Source organism: Narcine bancroftii, unplaced genomic scaffold (genome assembly GCF_036971445.1).
Source record: "Narcine bancroftii isolate sNarBan1 unplaced genomic scaffold, sNarBan1.hap1 Scaffold_111, whole genome shotgun sequence".
NCBI lineage: Eukaryota > Metazoa > Chordata > Chondrichthyes > Torpediniformes > Narcinidae > Narcine > Narcine bancroftii.
This window is the reverse complement of record NW_027211844.1, coordinates 312679-333725: the sequence shown is the minus strand read 5'-3', so window position 1 is coordinate 333725 and position 21047 is coordinate 312679. Positions and strand designations below refer to the sequence as shown.

At 49.4% G+C, this 21047-nt stretch overlaps 1 long non-coding RNA gene across 1 annotated transcript; it reads right to left on the bottom strand.

The window, feature by feature from the left end:
• Window positions 1-562: 562 nt before the first annotated feature.
• Window positions 563-6359, bottom strand: LOC138750271 (uncharacterized). The gene is made up of 4 exons (XR_011349217.1): window positions 6271-6359; window positions 4951-5140; window positions 4216-4293; window positions 563-1077 (listed from the first exon to the last, which is right to left on the bottom strand). It is a non-coding gene; the product is annotated as an uncharacterized lncRNA (long non-coding RNA).
• Window positions 6360-21047: the final 14688 nt, after the last annotated feature.

Genomic DNA, 21047 nt, shown 5'->3' with positions numbered 1-21047 from the left:
CCACGTCCCCTAACTCTACCCCCACCCCATCCACTAACCCTAACTTTATTCCTACGCCTATGCCACCCGCTAACCCCAACCCTAATGCTACCCACCATCCCCTAACCCCAAACCTCACTCCTCCTCTACCCCCCTGCTCCTACCCCCTTCCCCTATACCTAACACAAGCCCACTTCGCCGAACTATAGACCTAACCATAAACCAAGATATAGCCCTACCCCATGTCTCCTAACACTAACCCTAACTCTACCCAACTTCCCCAACCCTAAACTAAACCTTATCCCTATCCCTTACAACCTACCTCCTTCCCCTAACCCTACCTCCTACCCCTTCCCCATACCCGCACCCCCTACAACTATCCCCTTCCCCTAACCATACCTCCTACACCTTCCCCATACCCACACCCCCTACAACTACCCCCTACCCTATCCCTTACAACCTACCCCCTTCCCCTAACCCTACCCCTTCCCCATACCCGCACCCCCTACCACTATCCATACCCTATCCCTTACAACCTACCCACTTCCCCTAACCCTACCTCCTACCCCTTCCCCATCCCCGCACCCCCTACCGCTACCCCCTACCGTACCCCTTACCACAACCCCTACCCTTACTCCCTTCCACTACCCCCTTTCTCCTACCCCCTTCCCCTCCCCCTCCTTCCCCTAGGTTAGGGGTAGGAAGGGGAAAGGGAAGGGGGAGGGGAAGGGGAGGAGGAGAAAGGAAGGGGAAGGGGGAGGGTTAGGGGAGGGGATGGGGGAGGGGAAGGGGAGGGGGAAAGGGGAAGGGAAGGGCGGAGCGGAAGAGGGAGGTGAAGAGTGGAGGGCTGGGGTTAGGGCATAGGTGTGAGGGCAGGGGAAGGGGAAGATGAGCGGGAGGGGGTTGGGATGGAGGAGGGGTAGAGGAGAAGAGGGGAAGTGGGTGAAGGGACATGGAAGAGGCAGGGAATGGGGTTGGCAGGGCCAGAGGGATACGACGGGGAGGGGTTCAGGCCATCATGATGTTGTCCGTCCTCTGTTCAGCTGGGATGCGAGGTTCTTCTGGACTCGTGTCTTGTCTCTGAGATCGCTCCTTCTCCTGGGAAGAGAAATACGAGTGACAGAGATACTGTCTCTGAGGCCTGAACTCAATGACTTTGGAGGGTCCCAACACTTCCCCCATCATCCCCCCTACCCCTGAACCCTCCCCTCCCTCACACCAGTACTCTCCATTTTTCTTGAATTCCTGTCCATATTAAAATCCTTTTCATGCCTTTTTTGGACAAGCCTCCGCTACTACCCCGACAATGCATTCCAGCCACCCACTACATTCTGTGTGAATAAAATGTACCCCTCACGTCTTGCCTAAATTTCCCTCAGCTCACCTTAATTAGACGTCCTCTGGTATTCTCGCCCCAGGAATGCACACAATATTCCAAGTGTGGTCTGACGAGAATTTTATACATCTGCAACGATACCTCTCGGTTTTTGAACTCAATCCCCTGACTCCTGAAGGCCAGCACACAATACACCATCTTAAACTCCCTCTCAATTTGCACAGCAACCTTGAGTGATATATGGAGCAGGATCTAAATATTTCTCTGTCCTGCACACTGTTCATAATCCTGCCATTAACCAAGTGCTCTGCCCACACATTCTTCTAATCCGCATTCAATGAAGATATTGGTCTATATGAAGCTACTTTTAATGGGGCTCCAACCTTCTTTGGAATAACTGTTATTCGTGCTCTTGAAAATTACTCTGGAAATAAACCTGGACCAGTTGCTTATTTAAGTACATCTGATTTACAGGATTGAACTCCATCTGTCACTTCTCTGCAAACTGGATGACCTATGACAACCTTCTACACTGTCTACAACATCTCTACCTCTGTGTCATCCCCTGACGTACCCACCCTTCCACTCCCATCATCATTCATAAAAATCACAAAGAGCAGGGGTCCCAGAGCAGATCCCTTTGGAGCGCCACTAGTCATTGTTTCATCTACTACTACTCTCTGTTTTCTGCAGACAAGCCAATTCTGAATCCACACAGCCAAGGCTCCATGGATCCCATGCCTCCCGACATTCTGAATGAGGCCTCCGTGGGGATCTTGTCAAGCACCTTACTAAAATCCTCGTGCAGCACATACAGACCTTGACCTTCATCTATCTCCTTTGACACCTCCTCTAAAAACTCAATTTGACTCGTGAAGCAGGACCTGCTCCTCACAAAACTATCCATGAGTTTCCCCAGCATGTTTGGGCATTGCTCTCGGCCCAAGAATCTGCAGACTTCCTGGCCAGTCCCTCCCTTACCCCTTCCCAGAGCTTCCGCATCCATGAGAACATCAAGCATTGCTGCCCAGTACAGGCCCTTTGGCCCATAAAGGCTGTACTGACCTTTGTAAATGTTCTCCACAACCTTTACCTGTACCACACCCATAGGAACATAGGAAGTGGGAACAGGAATAGGACAAAAATGGCCTATCGAGCCTGCTCCGCCATTCAATACGATCATGGCTGATCTAATTTATGACCAAACTCGACCTACCCTGCCTTCTCGCCATATCCCCAAATTCCTCTATCATGTAAAAATTCTGTTCCCTTACATCCACATGCTCGTCTCAGAGACTTTTATATGTACCTATTCTACCAACCGCTACCACTTTCTCCGGTGACGCATTCAAAGCTCTCACAACTCTCTGCATAAAAAAAATCTCCCCTCACCTGAAGCGGATGCTCTCTGAGATTTGCACCTGACACTTTAGGAAAGGTTTCTGGCTGTTCATTCCATCTAAGGCCCCCACAATCTTATTTAGAATAAGTTATTAAGCTGTGGATGGGGCAAGTTGGGAGAGGGAGGAGGGGAGAGAGCTGGTGGGGGAGGGGTGAGAGCTGGTGGGGAGGGGACAAGGCCGTGTTGTGGAGAGGGATCAGGACCGCGTTGAGGTGGTGAACGGACAGACATGGGTGGATCTACCTGCCGAAATAAAGGAGCAATAAGAAGGCCATCTCGGGATCTACCAGCATCTTCTGGGGCTTGATGTCTCAATGGAAAACCCCCTGAGGATGGAAGTAGGCCATGCTCTGCTACAGCTGGTACATGAACATCTGGCAACACAACGATATAACATGACCCACTCTGCCTCCACACTGGCCGGGTCTATATCCTGAGGGTAAGGGGAGGTGGGTGAAGGGCCCCTCCCTGCCAATCAACATCCATCCTCATCATCCTCTCCACCCCTCTCCCCTCACTACCCTTTCTCTCCTCACCAATACCCATTGAGACCCTCATGCACCCTTCATCGATATCCAGTCCCCAGCGAGACTCAGCCAGTAAACTCCTTCATATCCTCCAACCCCACCATCCAAGCTTGCCCCAGTGGACAACTTGACCACCCAGACCCACAACCACCTTGATGTAGATCATGGGAATGGGCTACTTGGCCTTGTTGAAGTGCTGGACCATGCAGTGAACCGTCTCGGGAACATAGTCCAGACCCAGATTCAAATAAACCTGCTCTTCCTCTTGGACACAATACAAACATGTCAGCTGGATTTACCCTCCAAAACCCCGTGCCTCTCCCAACAGGAGTGCCAGCCCCTCCTGCTCTCTGTAGGCCTGATGCCCCCACTGCTCAACACAACATGGCATGAATCCAACGGCTCAGCGAGCAGAGCGTCAACAGGCCGTAGTGGACCCGTCCGCTGCCCCATCATTCGGCTTCTGGTGAGACTGCACAAAATGTGCAGCTCTGACCGCCCTCCCTCGTGAGGCAAGGATTCACCGGGGGAGAAAAACCATTGACGTTTCGAGATGAGAAATGTTTGCAGCCGGGTGTTGGCTGGGGTCGAACATGTGGAGGCTGAGTTGTTGGGACGATTCAGAGCAGGCGTTGATTTGGAAGCGCACCAAAAGGTGCCAAAAGTGAGTTATGGGGGAAAGTACATTCGTGAAATGAATTGGGGAAACAGACTGGAGGGGCTGAGTGGCCGAATTTGGCGACCTTGTCTTGTGGTCTTGGCTGCTGCTGTCTGGAGTTGAAATGGCAAGAGGTCATGAGTTAATGGGTGAGGAGCAGGGCAGCCAACGTCAAAGAGTCAGCACTGGTCAGAGGGGCAGGATGGAGGCAACAGAGAGGCTGCAGCGAGACAGATCGATTGAAGGAATGGGGAAGGTAGCAGCAAATGATATGCATCAGAGTGAGGGTGGGGTGGGTGCAGGTGGATCTTACCTTGACTACAGAGGAGAAGTTGAGAAGAGGGACAATGATGGTGTGATCCAACTTTCGCACGATCTGCAGTTTGCGGTTCTATGGCGAGAGAAGAACATCAGCAAGGCTGGGCGATGGGTCGGGGCCCTGAGGGGCAACTTGTCCAAGTTGAGGGGGGAGGCGGGGAGGAGATTTGTCAAGAGGTCAGAGGTGGGGAACTCCAAGGGAGGCCGAAGTGGGGGACTTTTCGAGAGTCAGTGGGGGGGACTTTTCGTGTCGCTGGAGTGGGGACTCGTCAGGGGGTTCAATGAAGTATCATTTCAGTTTTTATGATTGTTTTCCCAGCTTCTACAAAACAATGAATTTGCAGAAAATCTTTGATATTTGCCAGGTGAGTGTGTGTGTGTGTGTGTGTGTGTGTGTGTGTGTGTGTGTGTGTGTGTGTGTGTTTGTGTGTGTGTGTGTGTGTGTGTGTGAGTGTGTGTGTGTGTGTGGGATGGGGGGTTGTGTGTGGGGAGGGGGGCTGCTGTTGTGGGTTTGTGTGATTTTCTCTGTTTCCAAACCCCATGGCTGCTTTGGTCTCTGTCAGATGCTCCTCTTTCCACCCACCCTTCAAAAATGTGTTTGGGGTGTTTGTCAATTGGGTGTAATTGTGTGAAACGGGCTCATGTGTCGCAAGGGCCTGTGAACGTGCTGTAGGCCCTAAATTTAAATATCAGGGTTTTTCATTTCCACACAACTGCTCCTCCCCCTCACCTTGAATCTCTTGTCTTGCAAGATCTTCTTGATGGCAATCAGCTCTCCGGAGTCCACCAGCCTTGCCTGGTACACCACACCGAAAGATCCATTGTCGATGATTTTAACATCTGTGCAGGACTCCACCTTGGGGACGTTGGGTCCATGACATGGTGTGGCCACCTCTGTTGTGACCTTATTGCCATGTCCTCTGGGGAAGAAGCAGCAGCATTTACACACCCAGAGGGTACACAACAGGTCATTTATCCCAACCCAGCCTTGCTGTCCAAGTTAGTCTCTACCCCTCCCTCTAACTCCCTTCCAAGTGTCACCTAAATGTCAGAATTGATCCTCTGGTGGTTCGTTCCAGCTTCTCTCAGTAGAAATATTGCCACCCCAGGTCCTTCTATGATCACTCTCCTCAGACTGAGGCCAGTTCTGCAGCCGTTCACTTTGTCTACAACCCTCCCTCCATGAGAGGATCGGGTCATCCTGAACTTCAGCACGTCCCGGGGAGATGAACCACTCTGAACCCCACCACAGGTTTAGCAGAAGCCCTCCACATTCCCAGAAGCTCAGCAACATCGTGATCTTCCATGATGCAAGCGAGACCTCGTCGCCTGAGGGAGCAGGTGGTGCGGAGAGAGCCCCACTCTTCGCCGCTCAACTCTGTTGGGTCCGCCGCAGCAGAAACACTTTCTAGCACCTTGATCCAGGTCCACTGGGGGAAAGAATCCTATTCCGGTTGGGGGTGTGTGGGGGTGTATGCAAGGGTGGAAGGGATCTTGTAACCACGGGGGGGTGGGGGGTGGCGGGTGGAGGAGCGGTCCTGTCTCTCAGTGGACAGATCCCATTCCAGGTGGAGGGGGAGCTCTGTCCCATTTCTGTTGAAAGGTCTGCCTTCCATCCCCCTCGCAACTTCTCTTCTCCCTCAGACACCTCACACTCTCCCCTGCCCCGAATCCTCTACCACACTCTCATCCCCCACCCAACACCACCCCCATGGTTTCCCCAGTGCCTTCCGTCCCCTAGCACCCCATCCCCCCAGCTCAACCCTATGTCCCCTACCTCTGATCCAATCTCCCTTGACATTAGCCTGTGGTGCAACCCCATTCCTTCGCTCTCCCCTCCACTCCCCCAGACCCCATCCCTGTATCCCCTCACATGCCATTGTTCTCCCCTCCCCAGTCCCCTCCAGCTGCCTCATAAAGTGCCCTGCACTCAGGATGGGGAGAGGGGATTAAATGCAGCCTCCATTCTCTCCGCCCACACTGGGTGAAGGATGGTGCCAGAGGAAGCTCTGTCCCAGTAGGGGAGCCTGTAACAGGCTCTTTATCTCACCCATGGGTGCAGGGTGCTTCCAAACACAACCCTGTTGATCAGAGGGTCCCTGGGATGAGACAGCATCCTACTCCGACACGTGGGCCAGAATCCCCTTCCAGGAGAGACATCTTTCTTTTGTTGCTGTGCCATGGCACGACTCAGCTATGGCTGCCCCATGCAGTGACATCATCACCCCCTCTGTGTCATCATCTCCCCCCTCTGTGACACCTCCCCTCTCTGTGACACCACTAGTGTAATGGGCAGGGACATCCAACCATTTAAATCCTCCTCAATTTCCCCAAGCAAGGGGAGAATAATTCAGCTGGTCTAAATTACTCGTTGTTATTTATTCTAACTCCTAGATATTTGATCCCATTTTGCCGCCACATTTGTTGACTATTTTCTTGACATTGGCTCTAATCCCCCTTCCTAAGTGACATGATTTTGCACATATCCCAAAAGAACTTATACCCAGAGATGTCCCCATAGTCCTCCAGGGTGGAGCACAACTTGGGCAATGAGTGTGTTGGGTCTGTCAGATATATCAGAACAACTTCTGCAAATAAATTGATTTCATGCTCTTCCTGGCCTGTTCTGAAACCTTTAATGCCTGAATCCTGGCAAATGGCCTCGGCTAATCGCTCCATGGCCAGTACAAACTCACTCACTGGGAGTGTGGGGGAGGAGTCAGACCTTGATTGGCATGTCTGTTGGCTTCCTCTGTCCCTCTCATCTCGACATCAGTGGCTCAGGTTGGGGGAGTCTGTGCTGCCTCCTGCAGTGCACAGCAACGCTGCTGGACCACCTTTATCTCCTTATTTTCCTGGGCCCTCTGCAAATCTTTCCTTTCTATGATCTCACATTGGTTTCTCAGGAGAAACAATGGCAGCCAAAAGGCACCCTCTGATTCCCCTTAGATTTTGGGAACCCCGACTTCTTGAAGTGGGACCACACGTGGTGACCTATTTTCTCAAGATGTGGATCCAGGAGCTTGGACCAGTCTACCAGTTTGCCGTGGTCCGCCAGCATGCTTGCCAAGCTCCCGAACCCTGCACTCTCGTCAGTCCACCCGCAGATCTTGTTCTCCCTGCCTGCACTCGATTTCCTGCCCCAATTCCAAAGCATCTCCACTGCAGCTGTGTTCAGTTGGAACTCGAAGGACCCTGCTCACTGCACCAATTATTATGTGTGTGAAACTGATTCGAGGGGTCCCAAGGGTGGCGAATTTGAACACAGTTGTCTTTTATTGACACATGTAGTGAAGTCGCATGAGGAGTAAAAGACACACACAGACACAAACTCGCCGGATTAATCGATACACTTGCAACCACTCGTGGATAGAAGACTTGACAATCAACTTGTCACATATGATACCTTGAACAGGTCATTCATTCACTCATTGATCTTGGATGCCTGTGGGTGGTAGGGGATATGCAGGTGGCCCCAAATACTTGGCATCACCACCCATTGCTGGTCGGACGTTATCCGATAGGGTATTCCACATATGGAGCACGCTAAAATGGTGCTTGGTCGGCCCGCTGGCAGGACATCTGAGTATGTGCTGACCATCGTGAGAACATATCACTTTTTAGTTTGGCAGGGGAGAGGCCTGATATGGTCAATTTATCAGACTTGGCCAGCTCCCGAACCCCAGCGAATGCGGCCCTTGGTTTTAATTGCTGACAAATAGGGCATTTGGCCATCACAGTTCTTGCAACATCATGAGACCCCCAGATCCTCTGTCCATCATAGTGCCCCCATATGCCCACATTTATGATGCACCAATGCTGCCAAGGCTCCGGGGTCTCTCTGCTTGGGGAAAAAAGTGGCAGAGCATATTTGAGCAGCTCAGTCCACAGTGGCATCGCGTCAGCTTCAGCGGTTTTCCTGGAGGTGTGTCCATCCACGTGGTGGACCCTGACTATTCTTTTGTTGTTCCACCTCTCAGAAGATCTGCCAGTGCTGTTGTCCTCAGAGCAGGCAGCCATGGATCTGCCTCCCTGTCTCCTGACGCCGACCCATCCACACTGACGTGCTGTTTGGCACAGCCCAGAAATCCTGTGGCACTGATCGGAAAAGAGGCTCCTGGGCCCGCCTGGTTGTCCCTTTTCGGATCAGTGCCACAGCTGCCAGCTTGGACAGTTGGCTCTCCCCTCCACCTCACCCTCTTGTGTCAGTACTTTATCTATGGTGGGCTGGAGCGCTCCCACCTTACACCACTGTTTTTCGCACCTCCACCAGCCGGAGCCGTCAGTAAACCAAGCTTTTTCTCTGCTGTCCAGCATCGAGGGTGTTGAACGGTTTTCCCCAGGCCATGGTGCCAAGCTCTTCTCGGGGTCATTCAGGTGGGAGGCTGTCACTTTCGGGCAGGACATGATTTGTTCTTGCAAGTGGCTCAGCCCTTCGATCCCGGCCTCTGTGCGGTCTGCCATGTACCACTTCTTCGGTCCGCTGTGAGTGGCATCCGCAGATTTAACCCATCACATGTTGGGGAGGTGTGGCTGGAGTGTGACTGTCTCTGCTGCCATCTGGTTCTCTGTGGTGAGCAGGCGAGCATCTGACACTCAGATGGGGAGTCGCGGGAGGCAGCTTCCAGGAGGGAATTGAACAAGAAGCTGTGTGGGACTCGGCGACCTTGCCTCTTTTGCTTGACGCTCCACTTGGCCATTGTCTTCATGGCAGAGACAAGTCATTCAAAGTGTCTTCCAGTTTTGAGGGGTTGGGGATACTTGTGGTCAGTGGCAGTGGTGTTCAACAGTGTGTTTTGCCATTAAAGAAGCCATTTGTTGTTCAGGTCATCAATGAAGCGGAGAGTTTTTTTTTCTGGGCAACATTGTACAGTAGATGGAGGAGCAGGGTGAGATGGGGAATATGTTGGCACCAGTAACCCAAAAGACCCACAAACCTTTGTGCCTCAACTTGTTGGTGGGCACCGCAATGAGGATTTTGCTTTGAGCAACCATTGATATTTCAATGCTGCCTGGATTCTCAGGAAAAGGACTGTTGGACTAGGACCCTGGACCTTTTCCAGGTGGTGCCTCCCTGGTGCCAGTATCTGGGGTGTTGCTGCTGGTGTCCAAGACATCCTAAAGTGGGCCAGAGGTTGTGGTACATGGAGATACCAATGACATAGGGAGGAAGAGGGAAGAGTTCCTGAAAAGTGGGTCCAGGGCGTTTGGTGAGAGCTGAAAAGAAATAGCATGAAGGGAGTCATGTTGGGATGACTGTCTGGGCCATGCGACAGTGAGAGCAGGAACAGAATGAGGTGGAGGATAAAGGCGTGGCCTGAAGGTGCGGGAAAAGAGCTCCTTGAGGGCATCCTATTTGCCTTGCTCGGGAGGCTGATGTCGGAAGTCGATGAGCCTTGCTGCCATGTCCTGATGAGCAAGAACATCATGGAGGAGTAATGGATGTCATCAGCGGTGATCTCTTGGAGGTGGAACTGGTCCTTGGCCTGTTTGAACCCCACGTGTGGCTGCGACATCCAGAACGTTGACAGCTTCAACCAAACCATCTGAAGTGCCGCCTGGACCGTGATCTTCACATCCAATTGAAGGGCTGGGTCCTGCTGAGGTCACCACTGTAGCAGGCGCGCTCCCGCGAAGTCTGGAAAGAATGACATGCACCCAAGAAGTGGAAGTGGAAGATAAGTTGCTTGAACAGGCAGCTCCAGCCTCCGGTTGGAAGGCGATCCTCCCGTTGCTCATTGATTCCCAAGATGTGGGTCATCCCCTGGGATGAAGGGCATTGGCCCCAACGGGGTCTGCGCTGTCAGCGTGTTTGTCGGCTCTCTAGTGTAGTGACTCGTGTCTCGGTTAACAGGCCACTCCAACTCGATATGTCAGAAGAATATGGAGCCCATATTTACCAAGGGTGGGTGTGGATATTTACATGAAACCCTGACACTCCCTTTCACCTGAAGGCCTCCGTTTATTCAATGAAACTTTAAAGTAACAGACACTTCTGTTGAGGCGAGAAGGGGAGAGGTTAGGATATTGGGGATGAAGGTGGGAGGTGGTTTCTTTATTCTTTCTTTTATAGATGCCACACATTAGATGAGCATTATTATTAATTGTGTGAATTTGTTGTGGATTTAAGTATATAAATATTTTTTTTAAATTATCGGCAGGACCACGAGTGGCAGATAGGATCATGGGGTCTCTCTCCCCCCAACCCACCCACCCCAAATATCAATGGGATAAACCAGGTTTATTGTCAATGTCGTCGAGGATCCCTTCCACCTGCCCACAGCATTTGGCAGCTCTTCTCATCAGGAAAGAGGTCGAGGAATATCGGAGCCAGTAGCACCAGGCCCAGAAACAGATTCATCCTGCGAGCAGTGAGAATGGAGAATGATGGATGACCGGCTCAGACAAAGACTCCATGACTCTGCGATTGATTCAACAGAATTTATTTCTTTTTTGGGAGGGACTGCACGTGTATCATTTGTCTCTCTGTGCGTAGATCCCGTTGTGTGTTTGCAGAGGTTTCCACCATGAATACAGTTTCCTCGGGTTAAATTTGAACGGGTACAGAGGAGCTTTCCTGGATTGGAGAATGTATCTCATGAAACAAAGTTGACTGAGTTCGGGCTTTTCTCTTTTTCACCCCAAAATTAACTTTATTCTAAAATTATTGACCAAGAGGACAACTGTTCCATGTCTTTTCTCATCCTCGTGTTGCATGCCTATATTCCCTTCACTGCACACGTTCTCTGTTTAGCATCATTCCACCACTTTGACACCTTGTGGTTACTCCCTGCACTCTGTGGTTGAAGGGGTTCCCCTTAGTCTCTGCCCCTTAAGACCCAGAGGATTAGAGTCCTTCCCCACAGCGCCCTCGTGTTGGCTGCGCCAAGCCTCAGTGCATCTCTCAGCAACCTGGAATAGGCCGGTGGGCAGCGTTCCCTCACCCACATCTCCATGTGCTAAAAGACCAGCAGGTTAACATCGAACAGTTATGCCCTTCGGACCTCGATGTTGCGCTGACCTATCAATTCCAAGCAAAATAAAAACTAGACCCTTCCTCCTTCATAACCCTCCATTCTTGCAATGGAGGGAGTGCAGAGGGGATTCACCAGGCTGATACCTGGAATGGCAGGAATGACTTATGAGGGAAGATTGCGCAAATTGGGATTGTTCTCACTGGAGTTTAGAAGATTGAGAGGGAATCTCATAGAGACATATAAAATTCTGGCAGGGCTGGACAGAATGGATGGAGATGGGATGTTTCCAATGGTGGGAAAATCCAGAACCCAGGGCCATGGTTTGAGGATAATAAGCAAACCATTTAGGACCGAGATGAGGAGGAATTTCTTTACCCAGAGGGTGGTGAACCTGTGGAATTCATTGCCACAGAGGGCAGTAGAGGCAGGTTCATTAAATATATTTAAGAGGGAATTAGATCTATTTCTTCAGTATAAGGATATTAAAGGTTACGGAGAGAAGGCGGGGACGGGGTACTGAACTTTAAGATCAGCCATGATCTCGTTGAATGGCGGAGCAGGCTCGAAGGGTTGAATGACCTACTCCTGCTCCTCTTCTATGTTTCCTTCATTCATGTGTCCAAGAAGCCCTTAAATGCCGCTAATATTTCAGCCTTCATCACCACTCCTGGCAAGGCATTCCCGGCACCCACAACTCTGTGTAAAGACAAGTACCCCTGATATTGCCCCTAAACCTTCCTCCCTTTGCTTTGGGCTTCTAGTGTTTGCTTCTCTTATCTGGGTTTCAGGCAGACCAAAGGGCATCTTTCACTGAGTTTCTGGTCTTCCAGCAGTTCTGGATGTCTGTCTCTCGATGCTCTGCTCAGGGTACCACCCCGCAGTATCTCATCAAGTCCTAGTCTCTGTGTCAGCAGGAATTCCATGCTGACCACTGCCTGATGGCCCTGTGGTCAATAGTGTTTGTCTATGCAACCATTCCCATGAAGGTGATGGGGCAAAGTCCTGCTGACTAGGACATTGTGTGGCATCAGGGCCAGACCAATCTTTCGCAACACCTGAGCCAGGTAGAACATCAGCACATAGCGGCTTTTGGTGCCCTTGCACTTTGTTTCCAAGCACAGCCAAACACAATAGCCATGCTGGTTAGGGTTATGCCCCCATTGATTGACGACGTACATGGTCCTCCAGACTCTATACATTTTGGACCCCCACATGAATAGGAAATGTGTTTTGGGAATTGACAGGGTGGAGGTGTGGGGATGGGCCACACCTGCCTCACGTGCAGCAGTACCCGAGAGCTCCTTGCACCTGATGACCAGGTTCTACCGGATTGATAGAGTTGGGCATCTCTGTGGTTCTCCATGTCTCCTGGAACTGGGGGTCTCCTTACTGCTCCCCATCTCCTTGAGTTGGTACTTTGTTCTCCACCATCACCACAAGACAACCAAGACCCCTGGATGGAGGGCAGTGGTGCAGAGAGATCAGTGAGAATATGGGTAGTTTCAACAGGGTGGGGTCCATTCTGATGCCTGATAACAGGAGGAAACCAACGGGAAAGGAGGATGCAGGGCATTCGATAGCAGATGGGGCAGGGTGCAGACACGGCAGCTGACTGGAATTGTCAGGGGGATACTGAGACCTGGGAGAGGAGGGGAAGGAAGGTGCAGTTGTGTTCTGACGAGAGAGTGCTGAGGGAGAGGCAACATGGGTGGAACCTCAAGGCAAGGGACCCCTGAATTTTTTGCAGGGATGAGCTCTGTAAATAGACTCCCAGATATCCAGCAAAGAGCATCTTTGTCCCCCTGCCATCAGGAAGGCAATATGGAGGAATAAAAGCAGAGAAGCCAGGGAGGGAAATAGCTTCTTCCCACAGACCGTGAGATTGACAAGGCAACATGAGCTCGATGGGAGCTAAGAATGAAAAGGTGGAGAGGAATATGGACTGATTACAACAGCTCAGCCAGCAGGAGAGTGGGGCCGAAGGGCCTGTTTCTGTGTTGTCTATCTGGACGAGCCTTTTGAGTTCAAGCATTAAAAGACCAAACCATTTTTAAATTTAATATCAACGGTATAGAATGAATCAAGATACAAGATGTCTGTCCAACGGCAAGTGTCAAAGGCACTTCCTGAAACGGAGGCTCTGAAATTACAGGGAGGTTCTGGCTGGTATGAGGCCCGGCTTCCTCTGGAAGGAGGAGAGGAGGCAGGGATAATGTGGGGGTAGGCGTGGGGAGGGGAGGGGGTAGCGATGCCTTCCTCCATTCACCTCCCATTTCCTCTACACCGTACCCCTCCTCATTCCCATGCCCATTCCCCTCCCCCATCACTTCCCCATTTCCCGTGCCCTGCTCGCCTCCTCCGCTCCCCTCCCCAACCTAACCCTAACCCCTAACAAACTCTATCCTTAACGTTAACACTACCGATACCTTTAAACACTACACCACGTCCCCAACCCTAACTCTTATTTCCACTCTGTCCCCTAACCCTATCCCTACGCTGTCCCCTAAACCCAACCCTAATCCTACCCACCTTCCCCAAACCCCAACTCACACCCCACCTCTACCTCCTACTCCTACCCCCTTCCCCTAAACCTAAAACAAGCCCACTTCCCCAAACTCTAAACCTAACCCTAAACCTCGACCTAACCCGAGCCCACATCTCCTAACGCTAAACCTAACTGTACCTCTACCCGTCCATGACCCATATCTTAATTCTACCCACCTTCCCCAACCCTAACCTAAACCCTACCCCTATCCTCTACACCTACCCCCTTCCCCTAATCCTACCCCATACCTGCAACCCCTTCCACTACCCCATTACCTACCCCTACCCTCTCACTACCTCCTTTCTCCTACCCCCTTCCCCTATCCCTCCTTCCCCTAAGTTAGGGGTAGGAAGGGGAGGGGAAGGAGGGGAAGGGGAGGAGGGGAAGGGTAGGAGGTGAAGGGGAGGGGCAAAGGAGAGGGAAAGGGGAGGTGAAGGGAGGAGGGCTGAGTTTAGGGCATAGGTGTGAGGGTAGGTGAAAGGGAAGGTGAGTGGGAGGGGGTTGGAATGGAGGAGAGGTAGGGGAGAAATGGGTGGGGGAAATGGGTGAAGGTATATGGAAAAAGTGGGGAATGGAGTTGGCAGGGCCAGAGGGAGAAGGGGAGGGGTTCAGGCCATCATGATGTTGTCCGTCCTCTGTTCAGCTGGGATGCAATGTTCTTCTGGACTCGTGTCTTGTCTCTGAGATCGCTCCTTCTCCTGGGAAGAGAAATACGAGTGATAGAGATGCCGTCTCCGAGACCTGATCACGATGACTTTGGAGGGCCCCAACTCTTCCCCCATCAACCCCCTCCCTACCTCTGCACACTAGGGCCTTTCCCTTCCTCTGCTTTACCTGAGGAAGTGTGTTATGGAGAAAACCACAATCTATATCTGCAGATCTCAGAGTACCGTGTCTCCATCAGGCAACACCCTGGTTCACCACGACATGGCAGCAAGATGCTGGACAAATCATGGATGGATCAGTCGAGTCCCTTCAGCTGACCCATCTGAACCTACCCCATAACAATATTACTCTTCCCTCCCTCCACCAGTACCTTCTGTTTTTCTTTTATTCCTGTCCCGAAATTAAAATCTTTTTCATGACTTTTTTGGACCAGCCTCCACTACTACCCCTGGCAATGCATTCCAGCCACCCACTACATTCTGTGTCAACAAAATATCCCCCTCACATCTTGTCTAAAGTTCCCTCATCTCACCTTATTTAGACGTCCACTGGTATTCTCGCCCCAGGAATGCACACAATATTCCAAGTGTGGTTTGACTAGAATTTTATACATCTGAAACGTTACCTCTCAGTTCTTGAACTCAATCCCTGACTCCTGAAGGCTAGCACACAATACAGCATCTTAAACTCCCTCTCAATTTGCACAGCAACCTTGAGCGATTTATGGAGCAGGATCTAAATATTTCTCTGTCCTGCACACTGTTCTTAATCCTGCCATTAACCAAGTGCTCTGCGCTCATGATCTTGTAATCCGCATTCAATAAAGATATTGGTCTATATGAAGCTACTTTTAATGGGTCTCCAACCTTCTTTGGAAAAACTGTTATTCATGCCCTTGAAAATGACTCTGGAAATAAACCTGGACCAGTTGCTTGTTTAAGTACATCTGTATTTACAGGATTCAACTCCATCTGTCAGTTGACAACCTTCTACACTGTCTACAACATCTCTACCTCTGTGTCATCCCCTGACGTACCCACCCTTCCACTCCCATCATCATTCATAAAAATCACAAAGAGCAGGGGTCCCAGAGCAGATCCCTTTGGAGAGCCACTAGTCATTGTTTCATCTACTACTACCCTCTGTTTACTGCAGACAAGCGAATTCTGAATCCACACAGCCAAGGCTCCATGGATCCCATGCCTCCCGACGTTCTGAATGAGGCTACCGTGACGACCTTGTCAAGCACCTTACTAAAATCCACGTGCAGCACATACAGACCTTGACCTTCATCTATTTCCTTTGACACCTCCTCGAAATACTCAATTTGACTCGTGATGCAGGACCTGCTCCTCACAAAACTATCCATGAGTTTCCCCAGCATGTTTGTGCATTGCCCTCGGCCCCAGCATCTGCAGACTTCCTGGCCAGTCCCTCCCTTACCCCTTCCCAGAGCTTCCGCATCCATTACAACATTAAGCATTGCTGCCCAGTACTGCCCAGTACAGACCTTTGTAAACGTTCTCCACAACCAACTAACCCTTACCCGTACCACACCCATAACTATGGGTGGATTAAATATCCAATTAACTTCTTTCTGAAGTAATGTATCAGGAATTTGATGTTGATTCCAATTTTGAATAACTTTTCATAATTCTCGTTCAGCTCCTTTAAAGTTCGATCCATTATCAGAACATAATTCTTTTACTTGACCACGTCTAGGAATAAAACACCAAAGAACATTAATAAAAGAGTCTGTATCAAGCAATGACGCTACTTCAATATGAATTGCTCTCATAGTCAAACAAGTGAAAATAACTCCATATCGTTTTTCAACACTTCGTCCTCACTTTACTTGCAAAGGACCAACATAATCAACTTCCACAGATGTAAATGGGAATTCATCAGGTGAAACTCTGTCCTGTGGTAAATCTGCCATTTGTTGTTGTCCAGGTTTTCATTCTCTCTGTTAGTCACAAAGAGATGAAACCTCATGATTTCATTATTAATATATTTAAGCACTGATGTTCTATCAGTCCAAAACACAGGATCTGCTAACTCCATCTGTAATTGTCTTCTTAACATAGCGTCCATTTTGCTCGCCATAATAGCAGCAGTCAATTCCATTCAAGGTCTGGTGACTGACTTTAATGGAGCCACTCTGTCTTTTCCCATTATAAATCCACCATCTACTCACACTTGGTTATTTCACAGGACTCAGTAACTGACAGGATCAAAACCACCTTCACTTACATCAGAAAAATGGTGTAACTGAGCAAATGTGGCCACTCCAAAGTCTGTTGACTTCAAAACTTCCAAGTATTTGAAGACGCTCAATCTAATTTTTCCAATCTTGTGCAATGGATTCTGGATTAGTTTCATCCCATCCAAATTTTCTTCTGCACAAAACTGGTATTTGGCCGGGCTGATCATTAGGCTGAATTCAGCCAGTCGGGAGAAGAGGGTGTGCAGGTGAGACTTGTGTTGTGCCCAGTCTCTGCTGGCGACAAGAATGTCATCCAGATAAATGAACACAAAATTCAAATCCCTGCGCACCGTATCCATGAGGTGCATTATGTCTGGGCGGTGTTCTTGAGCCTGAAAGGCATGCATAAAAATTCGAACAAACCGAAGGGTGTGATGATGGCCGTTTTAGGGATGTCCTCGGGGTGCAATGGGATTTGATGATACACGCACACCAGATTGACCTTGGAGAATACTCTCATATCATGCAGATTGGCCATAAAGTCCTGAATGTGAGGGATGGGGTAACGGTCAGATACTGTCATATCATTAAGCCGTCGATAATCTCCGCAGGGGTGCCAGCCATCGGAGGCTTTTGGGACCAGGTGGAGCGGTGAGCCCCAGGGCTGTCAGAGCGACGAATGATCCCCAGTTCCTGCAGATGCGAGAACTCCTCTTTCGTTATCTGGAGCTTATCTGGCGGGTTTAACAGTAATGTACGATAAATTGTATCAGACACTATGACCCCAGGTTCACAGTTGGGAGAATATTTAACGGAGATGTACAATCGACGACCTTGGCAGATACTGAGACACTGTGTTCACAGTACTGAGAAGGTTTAACAGAGAAGTATGGTAGAATAAAGCAGAATCTGTGACTCCAGGTTTACAGTAGTAAGAAGGTTTTAAAATGATGTACAATAAACTGAGGCAGATACTGTGAAATCTGGTTCACTGTGGGTGGAGGTTAATGGTGATGTACAGGAGACTACGTAGATACATTGATACTGGGCTCAGAGTGGGGAAAAAAAGCTTTATTGGTGTTGTATGGGAAACTGAGGCAGTTACTGTGACACCGGGTTCATAGTGGGGAAAATGTTGAACAGAGTTGTACGATAATCTTTGGCAAATAAAGTGACACCAGCTTCATATTGGGGAGAATTTTTAATGATGATGTACACTAAACTGTGGCAGATACAGTACCACCAGGCTCACATTGAGGAGAAGGTTTACTGGTGATGTGCGGTAGAGTGGCAGGCTCTGTAACACCGAGTTCACAGTAGTGAGAAGGTATAATAGTGATGTACGATAAACTGTGGCAGATACAGTAAAACCGGTCTCCCAATGGGGAGAAGGTTTAATGATGATGTGTGGTAAACTTAGGCTGATACTTTAACACGAAGTTAACAGGGGGAGAAGGTTTAATGTTGATGAACGGTAGATTGAGGCAGAAACTGAGAGACAGCATTCACAGTAATGTGAAGGTTTAACAGTGATTTACTATAAACTGTGTCAGATACTGTGACAAGATGGTGCAGAGGGTAGACGTGTGGTTCCACCCTTCCCCAGTTAGACTATTAAATGCTTGATTTTAAAAGTTGTAAAAGTGATTAAAAATACTGTTTATAGACTTTGGAATTGTGGAGGATCAAAATAGTTACAAATGTGAAAAAATCGAAAACTCAGTTCCAGAAGAAATTACCTTACAAAAGTGTTGAAGAATTATGGCCGAGTTCAACTTGAAGCAACGGAGTCGTTGACTGGCGTCTCCAAGCCTCAGAGGATTCCTGCCCGGCGAAGTATTTCGTCGGCACCACTTGCGCTATCGCAAGATGGCACCAGCTCAGCGATGAGTTCAGCGGTTTTGACTCGTGCACTCATGAACACAGGCGTGAGGGCGGGCCAGCTGAGCGAGGACAGGCACATAAGCGTGCAGCATTGCCTGGTGGTCAGGAGAGGTACAGTGTAGCATCAGAAGACGCACTGCATAGTCGGTGGCCCTACTGGGCATGCACAGTGTGTTGAGGGTCCACAAACCTTTGGAGAAGGTGTGGGCTGTGGGGGAGCCTGATCGACGGTGAACTGACGAGGTCGGCACACTGTTGTCGGGTGTCCAGACCCACAGCAGCACCGGAAGAGGACCTATTGCTATGGAGGAAGAAGATGCTCAATTTCATTAGAATTTCAACAACTGGGGACTGCGGCAAAAGAAGGTCAGCCTCAAATGGAGGTGATGGATCCTGGACTGGATTCTGTGTTTCCAATTCGGGAAGGGATTGCTCAGCTCATGGAAGATATGGCAAATATATCAATGCAGATGACTCATCAGATGACTCAAGGATTTTCAGAAATGAAAACTAAAATGAACACTGTGTGTGAAGAAATAACTTTTATGAAGCAAGATATTAATGTAGTTAAGAGTGATGTTACGAGATGGACACGATCAGTGGATACTGTGCAAGATCATTTTAAAAAGATTGAGGAGGCTTTCTTGAATGCAAGAGTCAAATGGAGCATAATAGAGAAAAAATGGAAATAGTGGAAGATCCTTTTGTAGATTGGGGGATTCAGAAGAAGGAATTATTGAAGAAGTTTGGCTCATTAGAAAACCAATGTCGTAGAAATAATGTTAAGATAGTAGGTCTTCCGGAAGATATGCAAGGTTCGGATCCGATGTAGGTTTTGAAGAAATGGATCCCAGAAGTGTAGGGCAGGTAATTTATTCCAGATGGACTGGAATTAGATCGAGCAAACAGAGCGTTAAGGAAGAAACCGTTTCCAGGCCAATTACCACGAGCAGTTTTGATTCACTCTTTTAAATATCAAGACAGAGAGATGATCCTCCGATTGGTGGTGCAGAAAACACGGCAAAATCAGGATCCACTGATGGTTCAAAATAATAGGGTTTTTTTTAATGCAGATCTGAATCAAGAAATTATCAGAAGAGACCGAGAATTTAATTCAGCCTAAGAAGTATTGTGGCGAAAGGGATATAAATTTGCTTTTCGTTATGCGGCAGTATTGAAAGATTTTTATGGGAATTTTCAATCTCAGTTTTTTGAGAATGACCACGATGCTTTAATATTTGCTAATTCATTGCCAGATGTATGAGGAAGTGGGAGATCGTCACCATTGTCACCAAAGGGAAAGGTCAATGGGTATGGAAATGGGAAGATTGGAAAATATGGAAAGAATGGGAAAAAAGTTGAATTGACACAAAGTCTTCTCGATATTGAAGATCCGGAACAATCAGTGGGACTGGAATCACTGGGTTGAATGTTTTTGTTTCAGTACTTTGTGAAAGTCTGACTGGGGGTGGGTGACACTGAGTCCTTTAGTCACATGCCACTTGTGGACTTTACCACACCCAGATTTTTAGGGGGCTACTACTCTTGAGTAACTTGTTTTGGGATTGATGTTTCTCTTTTTTTTGGAATTTTTAAAATAGGTGGGGATTAGAATACTGTGAGACTTAGAAGGGGTGCATTATTTTATAGTAGGATTCACATTTGTGAGGTTTAACAGTGATATACTATGAACTGTGTCAGATACTGTGACACCAGGTTCACAGGGGGAGAAAGTTTAACAGTGATTTACAGTATGTTGAGGTAGATAATTTGACACCAGGAGTAAAGTGGGGACCAGGTTTAATGGTGATGTACTGTAGACTGAAGCAGATACTGTGACACCAGGCTCATTTTATTGTTCATTTATCATAATTACAACATCTTATTTATATGCTCCATTTTTTTGTGGCAACTTCCAAACATTAGATAAACTTCTATTCTAATCAGATTTTGTTCATTTAAATCTTCTTCTTCTTCTTCTCTTCTCTTCTTTGGCTTGGCTTCGCGGACGAAGATTTATGGAGGGGGTAAAAAGTCCACGTCAGCTGCAGGCTCGTTTGTGGCTGACAAGTCCGATGTGGGACAGGCAGACACGATTGCAGCGGTTGCAGGGGAAAATTTGACGTGGACCTGTCCTCGGGCCTGCGCAAAGGAGCTTTTAGGTGGAGTGCAGTGCGCGCAGTACTGGCCCCACCCTTTACACCCATGGTTCGTGTGCCGTGGCCAAGCAAGCTGGGACGTGGCAGCGAGGTCCTTGGGTCGTAGGTTTTATATCGGAGTGGCCTTCTCCTATGCAGGTTTCTTACCCGGGCTGGAGGGGCCTGCCTCCATACTGCCCGGACCGGGGCCGAGGCCGCCGCAGCTCACCCTGTGCCTGGACTGGGGCCACCGCCTCCCACTCTCTGCCCGGATCGGGGCCTCCCCCTGCCCCACTCGACCGAGGCCGGGGCCGCCGTCTCCCCCTTGCTCCTGCCCGGATCGAGGCCGCTGCCATCTACCCTTCGCCCGGACCGGGGCCGGGGCCGCCGTCTCCCCCTTGCTCCTGCCCG